Source organism: Glycine max, chromosome 7 (genome assembly GCF_000004515.6).
Source record: "Glycine max cultivar Williams 82 chromosome 7, Glycine_max_v4.0, whole genome shotgun sequence".
NCBI lineage: Eukaryota > Viridiplantae > Streptophyta > Magnoliopsida > Fabales > Fabaceae > Glycine > Glycine max.
Window position 1 is genome coordinate 28497005 of NC_038243.2, and position 17038 is coordinate 28514042.

Genomic DNA, 17038 nt, shown 5'->3' on the forward strand with positions numbered 1-17038 from the left:
AAAATAGGATTTTCTAGTTTAGGTTAAGGATAGGTGTTTCTTAAGCTCTTATTCACAAAGGACCCTAGGCTTGGGTTGTGGAAGCAAAGTTACCATGATGATTCACCAAGATGTTTTGATGATGCCAAAGCTCAAAGAGTTGTTTCAAGATTAAAGAATCAGCATTCAAGATTCCATTCAAAGATTCAAGAATCAAATGAAGAAATCAAGATGTATCAAGCCAAGTCAAAGTAGGTAGTCAAAAGTATTTTTCAAAAAAACATCAAATATCACACTTTTTGTTTTAAAAAGAATTTTCTGAAATCTTCTAAGTCACCAGAGTTTTTACTCTCTAGTAATCGATTACCATTTGGTAGTAATCGATTACCAGTGACTTGGATGGTTTTCAAATTGGTTTCAATGCTTTGCAACGTTCCAAAATGATTTTCAAATAGTGTAATCGATTACACTATATTAGTAATCGATTACAAGTGAATCTGAATGTTGGAATTCAAATCCAATTGTGAAGACTCACAACTTTTCATAAAATGCATTGTGTAATCGATTACACCATTATGGTAATCGATTACCAGTGAATGTTTTTGAAGAAAATGTTAAGAGTTATAACTTTTAACATGGTTTACTCAAAAGGTATCAATGTTCTATAAATATAAGACCTTGGCACGCATTTTAAATATACAATAACACAGAAAAACACATCTGATTACACAGAACTTTCCACTGCTTTTCTCTAGCAAAACCTTTTCCAAATTCATTCTAAGTTTTTGTTCAATCTTTCCTTGAAGAAAGGAAAATTCTGCAAAAATAAAAACTGTGTTATCCTTCTGTTTTTTCTCTTCTTCTTCTTTCCTTCTCCCTCTTGCCAAAAGAATTCAAAGAACTAACCGTCTGAGAATTCTTTTGATTCTCCAAACAAAGAATTCAAAGAACTAACCGTTTGAGAATTCTTTGCCCATACATTGAATTCAAAGAACTAACCATCTGAGAATTCTGTATATGAAGCGGGTAGCTTCTTGGTTGTAATAGTGAACACAACGGAGGGTACATCCTTTGTCGCTCTTTTCTTTTAAAGGATTTTAACAAGGAAAGGAAATCTCAAGAGGTTGCTTGAGGACTAGATGTAGGCACGGGTCGTTGTCAAACCAGTATAACACTTGTGTTTGCTTTCTTCTTCCATATGCTTTTTACTTTTCCGCTGTGCACTTTTTATTTCCGCTTTACTTTTGTCTAAGTTATTATTTCTATTCTTTATTTTCTCATAACTTAGTAGTAAAGCCTAATTGAATCTAGTAACATTAAGAAGGATGATTTTTTAATTAGTCAAGACACGTTCATAATTAATTCAACCCCCCCTTCTTAATTATTGCGAGGCCACTTGTTCCAACAAGTGGTATCAGAGCAGGTTTCTTGAGAAAAGTTTCACAACTTCAAGATCAATGGCCTCCTCAAATTTTTTGTTCCCTGAAGGAAACTCCATCCATAGACCACCTATCTTTAATGGTGAGGGTTACCACTACTGGAAAACCCGAATGCAAATCTTTATTGAAGCCATAAATTTAAACATTTTGGAAGCAATAGAAATAGGACCTTATGTACCCACCATAGTAGATAAAAGCACATCAACAAACACAACAATAGAAAAACCTAGAGAACAATGGTCTGAAGAAAATAGAAGAAGAGTTCAATATAATCTTAAAGCCAAAAACATCGTTACTTCTGTTCTAAGAATAGATGAATATTTTAGAGTTTCAAACTGTTTAAATACCAAGGAGATGTGGGATACACTACAACTCACACATGAAGGCACCACTGATGTGAAAAGATCTAGAGTCAACACCCTTACACATGAATATGAATTATTTAGGATGAACACAAATGAAAACATCCAAAGCATGCAGAAAAGATTCACACTCATAGTTAATCACTTTACCTCCTTAGGAAAAACCTTTCCTAATGAAGATTTAATTAATAAAGTTTTGAGATGCTTAAGTAGGGAATGGCAGCCCAAGGTAACTTCCATTTCTGAAAGTAAAGATCTTTCTTCTATGTCTCTTGCCACACTTTTTGGCAAATTATAGGAACATGAGATGGAACTCCAACGTCTAAATCAAAATGAAGAAACCGACAAGAGGAAACGAAGCATAGCACTAAAAGCCTCCTCATCAATGCAAGAGGAAAATGAAGATGAAGAATTATAAGATGAAGAAGACTTCTCACTTTTTGTGAAGAAGTTTCACAAATTTGTCAAGAATAGAAGAAGCAAAAGGCGTCAAAATTTCAACCATGGAAAAAGATCCCATGAAGGCTCTCCAACTCCTAGATGCTACAAGTGTGTCATACCCTAATTTCGTCTGGGGACCATTGTTTGTCGGCATGCGACCTTTGTTTGACCACCTCAAAATGTTTAACACCCATCGTTGTAGAATCTGTAAAGTTCCAAGATGTTTCGGGAAGAAACCGGTCAAAAACACGAAAACAGGAGTGTATTTAGCAAAGTGAGGTGTGTGTAAATAAACTGTTACACTCTAATTTCATCTGAGGACCATTCTTGATCGTTTCGGAAGACTTAACACTCATCGCGGTGGAATCTGTAAAGTTTCTTGAGATTTCAGAAAGAAAACAGCCAAAAAGACAAAAACGGGGGGTGAACATATCAAGATAGGGTTGTAAATAGCAATTCGAATCTAGGCTCTTCCCGGACATTTTGGAAGTTGGGTTGCTTAAGGATAAAGCAACTGGGCGGCAAGGTCCTCCACGTTTTGAGGCAAAATAGTTTCCGGGGCTTCCGTGGCTTCCGTAAAATTTTCGAAAACCTTGGGTAAGCAAATTTCACTTAATATTGGTGAAAGGGAAGAGAAAAAAAAAGATGAAAATCAAATCCGAAACACTTTCGTAAGTCTTCCGTAACGTTTCCGTAAAGTACGAAAAGGGGGGTGAACTTAATAATTGGGGTGCCCTTAGAAATCCTCCTCGAGAAGCCTCTGGGCGGCAAGCACCTCCTTTTTTCCCTATAAATAGGGGAGGGGGGCTGTTTCAAAAATGTTCATGACCCCTAGGCTATGCATTTCGGCTATTTTGGGTAAAAAAAAACACGTTTTCGTGAAGAAAAATCGAGTCGAAGTGCTTCTGTAATGCTTCCGAGACTTTTTCAAGAGCAAATCTGTGAAGATTTTCCTCCATTCTTCGTCCGTTCTTCGTTCTTTCTTCGTTCTTCAACCGGTAAGTATCCGAATCCGAGACTTTCAATTCATTTATTGTTTTGTTTGCTTTCATCTTCATCTCGTTCACTTTCGATTTTCTTTTCTTCCGTTTTTAACGTGCTTTAACAGTTTATTTAAGTCGTTATCTCGCCTAATAAATGATAAAATGAATTTCAACCGATCATTTGTGTTGTAATGTCGTTTAAACACTGTTAAAGCAAAATCTAACCGATCGTTCACGTTGTAACCTCGGTTAAACCAAAAAAGCAAAATAATAATAAAATAATCAAAATATATTGAAAAAATAATAATAAAATAATCAAAATATCTTTGAATAAAATAATCAAAAAAATCAATTGGACGTTTTTCTTTGGAAGTTTCCTTGAATGAATTGACTAATAACCAAAGTGAAACTAAGGCTAAAATCAACTCACAAATCAAGCTTTGTCCGTAAAAGTCACTTAAAACCGTTTTAAGGTCCAACGCCTTAAACTGTCCTCTTTGCTTTTATCGGTTAACATGGACCGTGCAAAAGCATAAAATCAACCCATAACTTTACCACTTTTGCAAGAACTACGTAGGTCTGATTTCCTCATCGCAATTGAGGATATGTAGGTGCAAAAGCCCCGCTTTTGTTGACCACCCCAAGAGATCGTTAATGGTCCAACGCCTTAACGTTTCTCTCCTTTCAAAAACTAAGTGATCATTAATGGTCCAATGCCTTAACGTTTCTCTCCTTTCAAAACCAAGAGATCGTTAATGGTCCAACACCTTAACGTTTCTCTCCTTTCCAAAAATCAAAAGATCGTTTAATGGTCCAACGCCTTAAACGACTTTTGTTCGGTTAAAATATATCTTGCAAAAAAAGATTAAAACAACTTAACCAACGTTTAGTTCTAAAAGAACTACGTAGGTCTGATTTCCTCATCGCAATTGAGGATACGTAGGAGTGAGGGAAACACCCTTGTCGACCACAAAAAGATAATAAATACAAAAAGACCCATAAAAAGCAAAAAAACATAAAAAAGGGAAAAATACATTTTGAAGTCATATTTGCGCGCTTGATTAAAGGTTGTCGTCCCTTGTGACAGACGCGTGGGGTGCTAATACCTTACTCGTGCGTAAAAACAACTCCCGAACCTTTCACACTTAAAGTTCGTAGACCACACCTTTTCCGGTTTTTCCGACATTTTCCTCAAATAAATGTTGGTGGTGACTCTGCCCGCCTTCCTCCCTTGGAAGATGCACCCGTGAGCGTCGCCCTCCCGCTGAAGGGTAGGTTGCGACAAAGTGCAATCAACTTGGTCACATCAAAGCAAATTGCACCTCAAACGAGCAATGGCCTGAGAAGAGTGATAAGAAAAGTCATGAAGAAAGAAAGACCAAGAAGGCTTACATCACTTGGGATGACAACGATTCATCCGAAGAATCTGAAAAGGAGGAAATCAACCTTCTAACAAAAGACTATAAGAGTGAAGAGGACATCACTCAAAGCGACTAAAATCAAGATGGTAATCTGATTTCCATTTCATTCCAATGATGAAGATCAAACATTCCAATCACGAAAAAGGTATTATCTTATCCAATTACTCAACTTAAGTGGTTCAGTTCATTAATTTTAAATTAAATTGTTAACATGATGACTAATATTTTTTTGTTGATTATTGTTTTGGGATTTTTTTTAAAATGATTGATTGTGTTCTTTCAACTTTCCAAGTTTTAAATTACCTTTAACAAATCTAAATGTTTGATGATGCCTGTGATCTATATCCTTCAATCCATGTGTGATTCTTGTTTGATATGTTTGAATTACTTGATTAATTGCTCAAAATATTTTTATGCTTTTCAAAATTATTATATTTTATTTCAAATAAAATTATTTTGATATGTTAAAACCTTCTATGTTAATAAAAATTCATCTTGGTAAGTGTTGATAGTCAATTAGCACTTAGTCTTAGGAAAAAGGTGTCTGGTAATCGATTACCTTCACAAGTGATCGATTATAGATTGTCAGGCTAAGTGTAATTGATTACAATCAATTACAACATTCCTGTAATCGATTACAGAGCGTCTCAGCCTATAAATTCGAATTTTCCAGAAATCGCTGGAACGCGATTTCTACAGTGACGCAACCCCTAAATTCCTAAATTTCAAAAAGCGAGCTATCCCTTAATTCTTGTCCAAATCAAGTCCCACAAAGCCCAAAATTCATCATTTTTTCATTCTCTTTCTTTTCCACCAATCAAAACTTCCAAAAATCCCTCAAATGGCAGAACCATCAAAGAAGCGAAAGGGTTCTTTAAGGAAGCTTGCTTGTGGGGCTTCTATGGAGGCTGGATCTTTGAGCTTCAATGAGGTCCTTTAATGGTGATTTTCCATCATGGAGATGCAGCGGAAGACAAAGGAGAAGAGGTGAGAGGAGGCGCCATCCACTAGGGAATAAGCCATGGAAGAAGGAGCTTCACCACCAAGATGAGCCTTGGATAAGAAGCTTGGAAGGATGCTTCAATGGAGGAAAAGAAAGAGGGAGAGAAAGAGAGAGGGGGGAGCACGAAATTGAAGGAATAAAAGAGGGAGAGAAGTTCAACTTTGAGTCGTGTCTCACAAGACTCTCATTCATCAAAGTTACAACAAGTGTTACACATGCTTCTATTTATAGACTAGGTAGCTTCCTTGAGAAGCTTTCTTGAGAAAACTTCCTTGAGAAGCTTCTTTGAGAAAACTTCCTTGAGAAGCTAGAGCTTAGCTACACACATCTCTCTAATAACTAAGCTCACCTCCTTGAGAAGCTTCCTTGAGAAGATTCCTAAAGAAGCTAAAGCTTAGCTACACACACACCCTATAATAGCTGAGCTCACCCCCATGCCAAAATACATGAAAATATAAAAAAAGTCCTTATTACAAAGACTACTCAAAATGCCCTGAAATACAAGGCTAAAACCCTATACAACTAGAATGGCCAAAATACAAGGCCCAAAGGAAGGAAAAACCTATTCTAATATTTACAAAGATAAGTGGGCTCATACTTAGCCCATGGGCTCGAAATCTACCCTAAGGCTCATGAGAACCCTAGGGCCTTCCCTTGGATCTCTAGCCCAATCTACTTGGAGTCTTCTACCCAATGCCCTTGCGGGGTAGGATTGCATCAGTTCTTCGAGTAAAAGCCGACGAAGCTTTGGGTCTCAGGATACTCCAATTCCACCATCCATTTCGTCCTCTATGTTGTTCTCATCTGAAAAGCAACGTATCCAGTACACAACTCTCTTCTCTTCTCGCTCTATAATAGATCCTAAGTTCATGGACATGGAGTTCTTTTCTGATGAAATGTTTGAGTGTGTTCAAGCATTTCAGAACTCCGGTCTCATTCCGTTTATGTCTTTAAAAATTCCTATTTATCCTGAGTTAGTGAAAGTTTTTTATTCAAACTTAGAAATTCAAGAAGGTTCCCTGATTTTTGAGGTATATGGGATTAAGATGGTCATAGACCAGTCCCTTTTCTTTGAACTCATCCAGTTATCTAGTGATCGTTGTCGCAATCTACCCTTCGGCGGGAGGGCGACGCGAGACTCGCGGAGTCGCCACCAACGTTTATTTGAGGAAAACGTCGGAAAAAACCGGAAAAGACGTGATCTACGAACTTTTAAGTGAAAGGTTCGGGAGTTGTATTTACGCACGGGAAGGTATTAGCACCCCACACGTCCGTCCCAAGGGACGGCAACCTTTAATCGAATGTGCAAACATGACCTTGATTTTTATGTTCCCTTTTTATGTCTTTATATCCTTTATACCCCTTTTTATATTTTTTCTCTTTTTGTGGCCGACAAGGGTGTTTCCCTTTGCTCCTACGTATTCCTCAATTGCGATGAGGAAATCAGACCTACGTAGTTCTTTCTTATCAAGTGATTCTTTTTACTTAAAAGGTGATCATTTTAAGGCGTTGGACCTTGAAAATGATCCATTTACTTAGTAAGAAATTGAAATGATAAACTTCAAAAACCTATTTTTATGGACGAGCTTGACTAGGCGAGTTGATTTTAGCCTTAGTTTCACTTTAGTTATTAGTCAATTCAATTAAGAATGAGAAATCCCAAAGAGAAAACGTCCGATTGATTTTCCGCTTTATTTTACTAAAAGACGTTTTTTTTATTATTATATTATTATTTTACCTCTTTTTTGATTTCCAACGTGGTTACGGCACGACCGAACGGTCGGAATTCATTTTAACCGAAGTTAACGGATAATACAATTCAAACGATCGGTGGAAATTTATTTTATTTTTAGGTTAAGCGAGAAATGACTTAAATAAAATGGCTTAAGCACGTCAAAAGGGGGTATAAAAAGTAAATGAAACGAGAATAAAAATACACAAAACACAATGTGGACCACCACGGGTACATAGAATGAATCGAAAAGCTTGGTTCGAGGTACTTACCCGTTGAAGATCGAAGAACGATGAAGAACGAATGAAGAACGTCGAAGAACGGTCGAAACCTTCGCGAAATTCCTTACGGAAAAGTTTCGGAAGCGCCTCGGCTTGGATTTTCTTCACGGAAACAATTTTTCCAAGCAAATTCGAAAGAGAGAGAAGTGCCTAAGGGGCTGAACCCTTTTTCACTTCACTTCTCCCACTATTTATAGAAAATTGGGGGAGAAGCTTGCCACCCAGCTCGCCCAGGCGTGGTTGGAATCTTCTGGAGGGCCCAAGTGGGCCTGGTTGCTATTTGCACCCCCATTTTTACTAAGTACACCCCCCCTGCCTTTTTTTGGTGATTCTTTTTTCGTAAAGTTACGGAAACTTACGAATTTCGTAACGATACTTGTTTTCTTTCCGTAATGTTACGGAACCTTGCGGATTACATAATCATCCCCTTTTTGACTTACGGAATGTTACGGAACCTCACTAATTGTGCAACGATGCTTCCATTTGATTTCCGGTGTGTCACAGAACCTTACGGATTGTGCATCAATATTTTCTTTTGTTTTCCGGCATGTCCCAGAATTTCAAAAATTGTCTAATGATGGGTGCCAAGCACCTCACAAGGACCAAACAAAAGTCGCATGTCATCAAGCAAAGGTCCCCGGACGAAATTAGGGTATGACAGTTGCCCCTCTTTACTTGTCTTTTATTGGAGATAAAAGGAAAGTAAAGATAAGACACTAATTTCGTTCCTCTCAGTTGACGAGAGTCGCGGGTGACCATAAAATCTCCGCATGCAAATGACTTGTTGTTCCCGGGGGAACAAAAGGTGCAGAAGACGATGTCAGTCTCTACATGCTATCAAGCGTTCTGTCTTACAGATAGCAAAAGAATGTTTATACGGATAACCACTCGGGTATTTCCGCCCGTCAGCGTGACTCAAAAGTCAGTATGACAGATCTTGTAAGTGCGGAAGATGATGTAAATCTCCGCGTGTCAACGGGCCTGTCGGCCGCGATTGACGAAGGGTGCAGAATGACCATAATTTGTCTCTACGTGCCATCGGACACGACTGTGTCTGAATGGCAAAAGGTGTGCGGAATGACCATAATTTGTCTCCACATGTCATCGGGCCCGCCGCCTCTAGATGACAAAAGGGTGCAGAATGACCATAATTTGTCTCTGTGTGCCATCGGACACGACTGTGTCTGAATGGCAAAAGGTGTGCGGAATGACCATAATTTGTCTCCGCATGGCATCGGGCCCGCCGCCTCTGGATGACAAAAGGGTGCAGAATGACCATAATTTGTCTCTGCGTGCCATCGGACACGACTGTGTTTGAATGGCAAAGGGGTGCGGAATGACCATAATTTGTCTCCGCATGTCATCGGGCCCGCCGCCTCTGGATGACAAAAGGGTGCAGAATGACCATAATTTGTCTCTGCGTGCCATCGGACACGACTGTGTCTGAATGGCAAAGGGGTGTGGAATGACCATAATTTGTCTCCGCATGTCATCGGGCTCGCCGCCTCTAGATGACAAAAGGGTGCAGAATGACCATAATTTGTCTCCGCACGTCATCGGGCCCGCCGCCTCTGGATGACAAAAGGGTGCAGAATGACCATACTTTGTCTCTGCGTGCCATCGGACACGACTGTGTCTGAATGACAAAGGGGTGCGGAATGACCATAATTTGTCTCTGCACGTCACATGACCTCAGGGTCAGTATGACAGAGTTTGTGGGGCGGCTGACAAAAGCAAGGCTCTTGCTCCTATGTATCCTCCAATGAGGAACTCAGACCTACGTAGTTCTAGATAACTTGTGAGACTTGAAAAGTCTCCATTGGAAGATGCTGACATCTCCGAAAAGGGCGCAGATGACCACATTTGCCTCTGCTCGTCAATCACACTTGGGGTCACTGAATGACGAGGTGCGGATAACCGTAAGGTGTCTCCGCAGGCTACTAGCTCTTGGGTCATGGTAACAAAAAGCGGTGTGGTCGACAAAAGCGAGGCTCTTGCTCCTACGTATCCTCCAATGAGGAACTCAGACCTACGTAGTTCTTGATAACTTGTGAGACTTGAAAAAGTCTCGGTGTTTTCTCCACTAAAATGCAAACATGCTTTAGTAAAGAGACAAGTATTCCAATTTATTAGAGCAGCATATGCTTTTTGGAGTGAAAAACAATGCGTCTACCGGGGAAGGAGAGTCTGCTGATGAAAACCCCCCATAACCATAAATGAGATTTTGGATGTTTAGCATTTCGTTTCTAAATGACCATTTAGAGGAAACACTGGGTTCGACAAAAATAGAAGAAAATCACTCAAAGTGTATCAATCTCGCACAGGTAAGTGTTTCATCCTAATTCCGAACCATAGATATGTCATGACTTGACTTTGCAAATTATTTCCTATCAAATCAAAAATTACATGCGTGATCATGGATCAATAGGACTTCCCTTGGGAATGGGTTCTTTTGGGGGGTTCTTCGGCTTTTGTGTGTTTTTGGCCTTTTCCTTTTCTGTTTCTGTTTTGCGCGAGGCGAACAAGTCACTGACGCACAGGATTTTGGTTGGTAATCAAAGGGAGAAGACCACTTTTAGGTCATGGTTTCCTTTTCTTTCTTTTGTTCATTTGGTGACAATTCTGTACTGTTCAGATATTGTCTGGTCAAAAAGACCTCTCTGCACATTTCTTCTAGTTTCTTTGATCAGGAACTTTCTTTCCTTCCTTTTTTACTTTCTCCCATTCTTTGGTTGGGAATTTTCTTTCTTTTCTTTTTTCTTTCTCCCACTCTTTGATTGGGAATTTCCTTTCCCTTTTTTTTTTCTCCCACTCTTTGATTGGGATTTTCCTTTCCTTTTTTTTTTTTGCTTCCGAGGGTAAGGATTGACATTCTCACCCTGGGTCAAGGTTTATGGTGAGTTAGGATTTCGGCTCAAGGCTTGTAGAATGGCTAGACATGATACATGTCAGGGTTTGGTTTGGTTCAAGGATAAAAAGGGATGCCCCACATTATTTCCATGACACAAATGCAAAAATGATGATTTGGAAACTTTATGCAAAGCTGGTCATGCATGCACCTATGTGGACACTCAAGTGTCAAATTTTTATGGTCATGTGATGCTAGGGCTCAGGATTCATATCCTCTATTTTAGTCAACACAATGTTTCCAAAATATGTTCTTTTATCAATTTGTGCATTCATTCGAGTCCATTTCGGGCGTCCGGGAAAATTTTCACAGCATTCACCCTTCAGGTGTACACACATTTTTTCAAAAACAAGTTATGATCAGTGATTTTTTTCAAAGAAAAGTTGGAAGTCATCTCTTTTCAAAAGCATGTCGGTTTTTCAGCTAAACAACTTATTTTTCTTTTCTTTTTTCCTCTTTTTTTTCTTACTTGCTCTCTTCTTTTCTTATTTGCTCTCTTTTTCCCTTTCTTTTTTTTTTTATTTTTATTATCATTTTTTTTTATGTTTTTATTTTTATGTTTGTTTTATTATTATTTTTTTTGGACGATGTTCCTAAACGAAGAACTCTACACGGTTCCAAAATTTCAAACATCATTGATAGTAATGATATAAACACTAACGCAACAATCCAAACAAAAATGTATGCGCTGTACAAATGACAATCGAAACAACAAAACAAACATTAGTCTCTCAAGTCAAAACATAACATAAAAATGATAAGAGAAATATGAAAGAAAACATGAATCTGGGGATCTCCCAGTCATGAAGCTCCACTCCCTCCCAAGAAGTCAAGCAAATCGGCCATCTCCTCGTCCTCGTGGGCCTCCTCTCCATCGCCGGGAGCCTCTGGGGGCACCTCTCCAGCTTGGGCCTCGGGCCAATCCCCGGGCCATGCGACCTCTGCCCTGAACTGGTCTGGAGTAGGGCATGAAAAAGAAGCGAAGCCTTGGCTCTGCATGCTGAGGCTCATCTGGTACAAACAATCATGGGTCTGCACATGTGCCCGGTGGTTGGCTGCCTGCTGGCGAACCAAATGCCGTAAATACTGCTTCATGTCAAACGACCCAGCCGGGCCAGCCTGATGAGGTGGTGGTGGCGCGCCCGCGGCCTGTGGAGCATTCCCCTGAGCCTGCCTCTGGGTGCAGTACTTCTCAATAAAAGCCCGGGTGATGGGTAGCCGAATCACCTTGGTAGGTGCCACGGGGACTCCGAACGACTGGCAGAGTCCTGTGATCAGCGCGGGAAATCCCAGGGCCCTGTTGGACTTATCTGGATCCAAAGGGTGCCTGGTAGGCGCCATACCTGCAAAAATATAGATGGCATCAGCGATTAACTGAGCCACATGGATGCTCATCCGCGTCAGGATGGCGTACACCAGCTGACACTTCGGCAGGGGGAGGTCGGAATTATGATCGATGGGCAGGATGTTGCTAAGCAGCAAAGTCATCCATATCTGAGTCAGGGTGGTCATGTTGGTGCGCATGATTCGCACTCGCCTCACTCGCCATACTCGCACTCCTGGCCCTCTTCCAGCACCAACGGATATCCCAGGAGCTGGCCGATAGCATCTGCATCAAACAGGATCCACTGACCCCTCACCCAGGACCTCAAGTCACGCACGCCCTCCTCTATTGGCCAAGCATTGGCATAAAATTCGAGGACTTTGTCTGGATCAAATTTGGCCATGGGGGTAACTAGTGATGCCCACCGCCGGCGACCTGTCTCCTCCTGGAAATCAGTATACTCGTCGTCCCTGAGCTGGACGCGTCGCTCCCGGAGAAATGACCATCCCTTGATGGCTTCGAAGCGCTGCTGATGTACAGCGCTCCTAAAGCGGTGACTGTCATACTCGGGAGCGGAACTAGTTCCTTCGGCCGCCTTATCCTTCCTGGACCTCTTTGAGGCAAGCTTCCTCGGGGCCATTCCCTGCGAAGGCAAACATTTGGAAAGTTAGTTTTACCAAGAAATGCTACTCTTAAAACAAAAATGGCATACAACCTCCTCCAATAAACACAAACATCAATGTAAATTTAGAGCAAACTCATGCACATACTTCCTTATGAACATTCACTCGCACAAGATATTCTTCTACCTAAAAAAAATGCACCCATGCGCAATCAAGGCACCTTTGTTACCTAGATTTATTTATGTGTACTTCCAAGGTGTATTTACTACTTACATCACATGCATTTCCTTGGCTAAATTTACATACATGCATACTCAAAGCATCTTGGCTACCAAAAATTGCACACGTGCACATTCTGGCATTTCTAGTACCTATGCATATACAAACTTTGTGATGAATCTAGGCTATCTACACAATAAGGTGCTACATTTCATGCTTTATTCAAGTGTTTTTGCTACCTAAAGCCGCATGCAAATTCAAGTATATTTCCTTTTGCTGACTAAAATTGTATTCAAATTAAAAGGTATTTTTGTAAGGTATTTTCTCTACATAACATGCAATATATATATTTTTTGTGAGACATTTTGACTACCAAAGATTACATGTACATACATCCAAGTATTTTGCTACCACACCCAAAGTGTAAATTGCCAAAGGTATTTTGCTACCTATTCTAAACCTACACATTTATGATGAGCAAAATTCCTAAACATTTAGGCGTAGGGAAATTATTGTAGCGTGGCTCATAGCTGATTGCTGGCCAAAAAGGGTAACTTTACCCAATATGCACCCCCTCTTGTGTTCTTTTGCATAAAAACTTTGGTTCCTAGGCCTAGGATATATGTGGGGCAATTACTCTAGCCCTTTCGGAACTGAATGCATGACCTAAAAAATAGAAAATATGTGCAAACCAAAATGCCCCATGGGTTGTTTCCCTACGAAAATCACGCGCTAATGCCATTGAGGCATTTCACCGAACACTTGGTGGGCGCGCGTTTAGGCATCAATAGCAAGAGAACGGGGACAATGTGGCATGTCCCATTGCTTCAAAATGCATTATAGGCCTAGGGCCATCTCATGCAAACCCCCAATTCAACCCAATCAAGCAAGAAAACAAACCAAAATTGCCCCACATATTTGAGCACACTCCCACAATTTAGAGCACCAAAAGGAGATCAAAATACACCAATGAAAAGCTAGAAAGCTTAAGGATGGAATACTTACTTGTTGGTGATGAATAAAAGCGCAAAACGGAATCGAAGAATGCGAAAAGTAGAGATCCTAGGGGTGCAAACTCGTAAATTCCGTGGGTATGGCTTTTGAAAGGGGGGAAAAGAAGTTTTTGAATGCAAAAACGTCCCCCCTTTCGTCACTTTTATATTTTGGTGCAGGGGTTGCTCGCCCAGGCGAGCTAACCTGCACTTTTTTTTTTTTTGGAGGGGAACATTAACCATGTCCCCTCCTTTTTCACGGGTTAGCGTTTACCTAACTTGAACCTACTTAAGTCAGAATTAGGCGTTGATTACTTATTTTTAAAACAAACAAATAGTAAAAGAAAACTGTGAATACAAAGGATACTGGGCTGCCTTGCAGCGACGTTCTCTGCTTGTTTCGCGCAGAGAAGGGGCAATGATCGGTCGGTCGTGACCCCACCCCCACTCGCATTCGTCCCTATGTACCTACAAGTAAGAAAAAACCAGGTGTGGCCAATCTTGACCGCATCGTTGTCTTACCTTGATTGGTTTCTGCTGTTCATGTTTTGTCTCTACCCCAGAAGGTAGCCCAAGATGATCCTGCCCCTGTTTTACCACAACAATATGCATGCGTATGCGTATGCATGAATGTTTTCAAACGCTGCAAATTTTAGTGAAAGTTGGTTTAGGTTCAATTTTAATTAAGCGCTTGGGGCATCCCATGAACTGAGCGGAAGGGCTCAGGTGATCACAAATTAACGCAAGGTTTGAAACCAACGTGAGGACTAAAACCTCGAATCCACGTTCATTTCTTTAAAAGATCGTAACGCGAGATACAGTAGACGGGGAATCCCTGGGGGAAATCCAGAAAACACATAAAGATAAAGAACATGCAACGACATCCTTAATTGCCCCAGATTCTAAGCATAATATCGCTTGACGACATCAGAATTCACAGGTGAAGGTAGCTCTTCGCCATCCATGTTGGTAAGCACCAGGGCTCCTCCGGAAAAAGCCCTCTTCACAACAAAAGGCCCTTCGTAGTTTTGGGCCCATTTTCCTCGATTGTCCTTGACAGCATGGGACATTTTCTTTAGCACAAGGTCTCCCTCATGGAACTTGCGCAAGCGTACCTTCTTGTCGAATGCACTCTTCATTCTTTGCTGGTACAAGCGCCCATGACTCATGGCCGTTAAGCGCTTACCCTCAATGAGGTTGAGCTGGTCATAGCGCGTTTGAGCCCACTCTGACTCCTTTAATCCGGATTCTGCCAAGATCCTTAATGACGGGACTTCTACCTCAAACGGTAACACAGCCTCCATCCCATATACCAATGAGAACGGCGTTGCCCCAGTTGACATTCGCACTGAAGTTCGGTAACCGTGTAACGCGAATGGGAGCATTTCGTGCCAATCTCTATATGACACGGTCATCTTTTGGATAATCTTTTTGATATTCTTATTGGCCGCTTCCACAGCTCCATTCATCTTTGGCCGGTAGGGTGTGGAATTGTGATGCTGGATTTTAAACTCCTCGCACATTTCCCCCATCATCTTGTTATTCAGGTTGGTGCCGTTGTCCGTGATAATCTTCCTTGGCAAACCATATCGGCAGATGATCTCTTTCTTAATGAACCTGACCACCACACCCCTCGTGACATTGGTGTAGGAGGCCGCCTCGACCCACTTGGTAAAATAATCTATCGCTACGAGGATGAAGCGATGACCATTCGAGGCCTTGGGCTCAATGGCCCCGATGACATCTATTCCCCACATGGAGAAAGGCCAAGGGGCGGACATGACATTCAGAGGATGTGGTGGAGCATTGACATTATCTGCGAACGCTTGACATTTGTGGCATTTCCTCACATGGACACAACAATCACTTTCCATGGTAAGCCAGTAATAACCTGCTCTTAGGATCTTCCTGGCCATAGCATGCCCGTTGGCGTGCGTTCCAAACGAGCCCTCATGGACTTCCTCGATCATGTGATTCGCCTCCCTGGCATCCACGCATCGTAGGAGTGTCATGTCGTGATTTCTCTTATACAGTATGCTTCCGCTCATGAAGAAACCGGCTGCCAACCTTCTCAATGTCCTCTTATCATTGTCGGCAATCTCTGGCGGGTATTCTTTGCTTACGACATATCGCTTGATGTCGAAATACCAAGGCTTACCGTCCCGTTCCTCTTCTACTTGGCAACAATGCGCGGGTTTGCCACGACAGCAAAATTCAATGTATGGTAGATCCCCATGCGGCGTTAGATGGAACATAGACGCCAAAGTAGCAAGCGCATCCGCCATTTGATTTTCCTCGCGGGGAACATGATGGAAGGAGATCTCATCAAAGGTCTTAGCCAATTCCTTGATATAGGCTTTGTAGGGTATCAGCTTGGGATCTCTAGTTTCCCATTCCCCTCTCAGCTGATGGATGACCAACGCTGAGTCGCCAACACCTTGAGTAGTTTGACATTGGAGTCAATCGCTGCCTGGACGGCTAGGGCACATGCTTCATATTCGGCCATGTTGTTGGTGCAGTCGAATCCTAGCCTGGCTGTGAAAGGTACACATTGATTGTCCGGAGAGACCAATACTGCTCCAACGCCATGGCCTAGAATGTTTGACGCTCCGTCAAACCATACGGTCCATTTGTCCCGATCTTCGTCTAATTTTTCCTCAAACAAGGCCATGATGTCCTCATCCGGGAATTCAGGGTGCATGGGCTGATAGTCGTTAAGAGGCTGCTGAGCCAAATAATCTGCTAAGGCGCTTCCTTTTATCGCCTTTTGGGTGACGTAAACTATATCAAACTCGGATAGCAGGACTTGCCACCGGGCGATTCGTCCTGTGAGAGCTGGCTTCTCAAAGATGTACTTAACCGGGTCCATCTTTGATATTAACCAGGTAGTATGGCTCAGCATGTACTGCCTTAGGCGATGGGATGCCCATACTAAAGCACAACACGTTCTTTCGAGCAAGGAGTAATTCATTTCACAGGTCGTGAACTTCTTACTTAGGTAGTAAACAGCGCGCTCTTTCTTCCCGAATTCGTCATGTTGCCCCAGCATACACCCCATTGACTCGTCTAAGATTGTCATGTACAAGATGAGAGGCCTTCCAGGTACTGGTGGCATACGCACAGGGGGATTCATAAGACACTTCTTGATCCTTCCAAAAGCCTCTTGGCAACCCTCATTCCAGCGATCAGTTTGGTTTTTGCGTAAGAGCTTGAACAACGGCTCACAAATGGCGGTGAGCTGCGATATGAATCTGGCAATATAATTCAAGCGTCCCAGGAAACCTCGGACTTGCCTCTCAGTACGGGGTTCCGGCATCTCAAGGATGGCCTT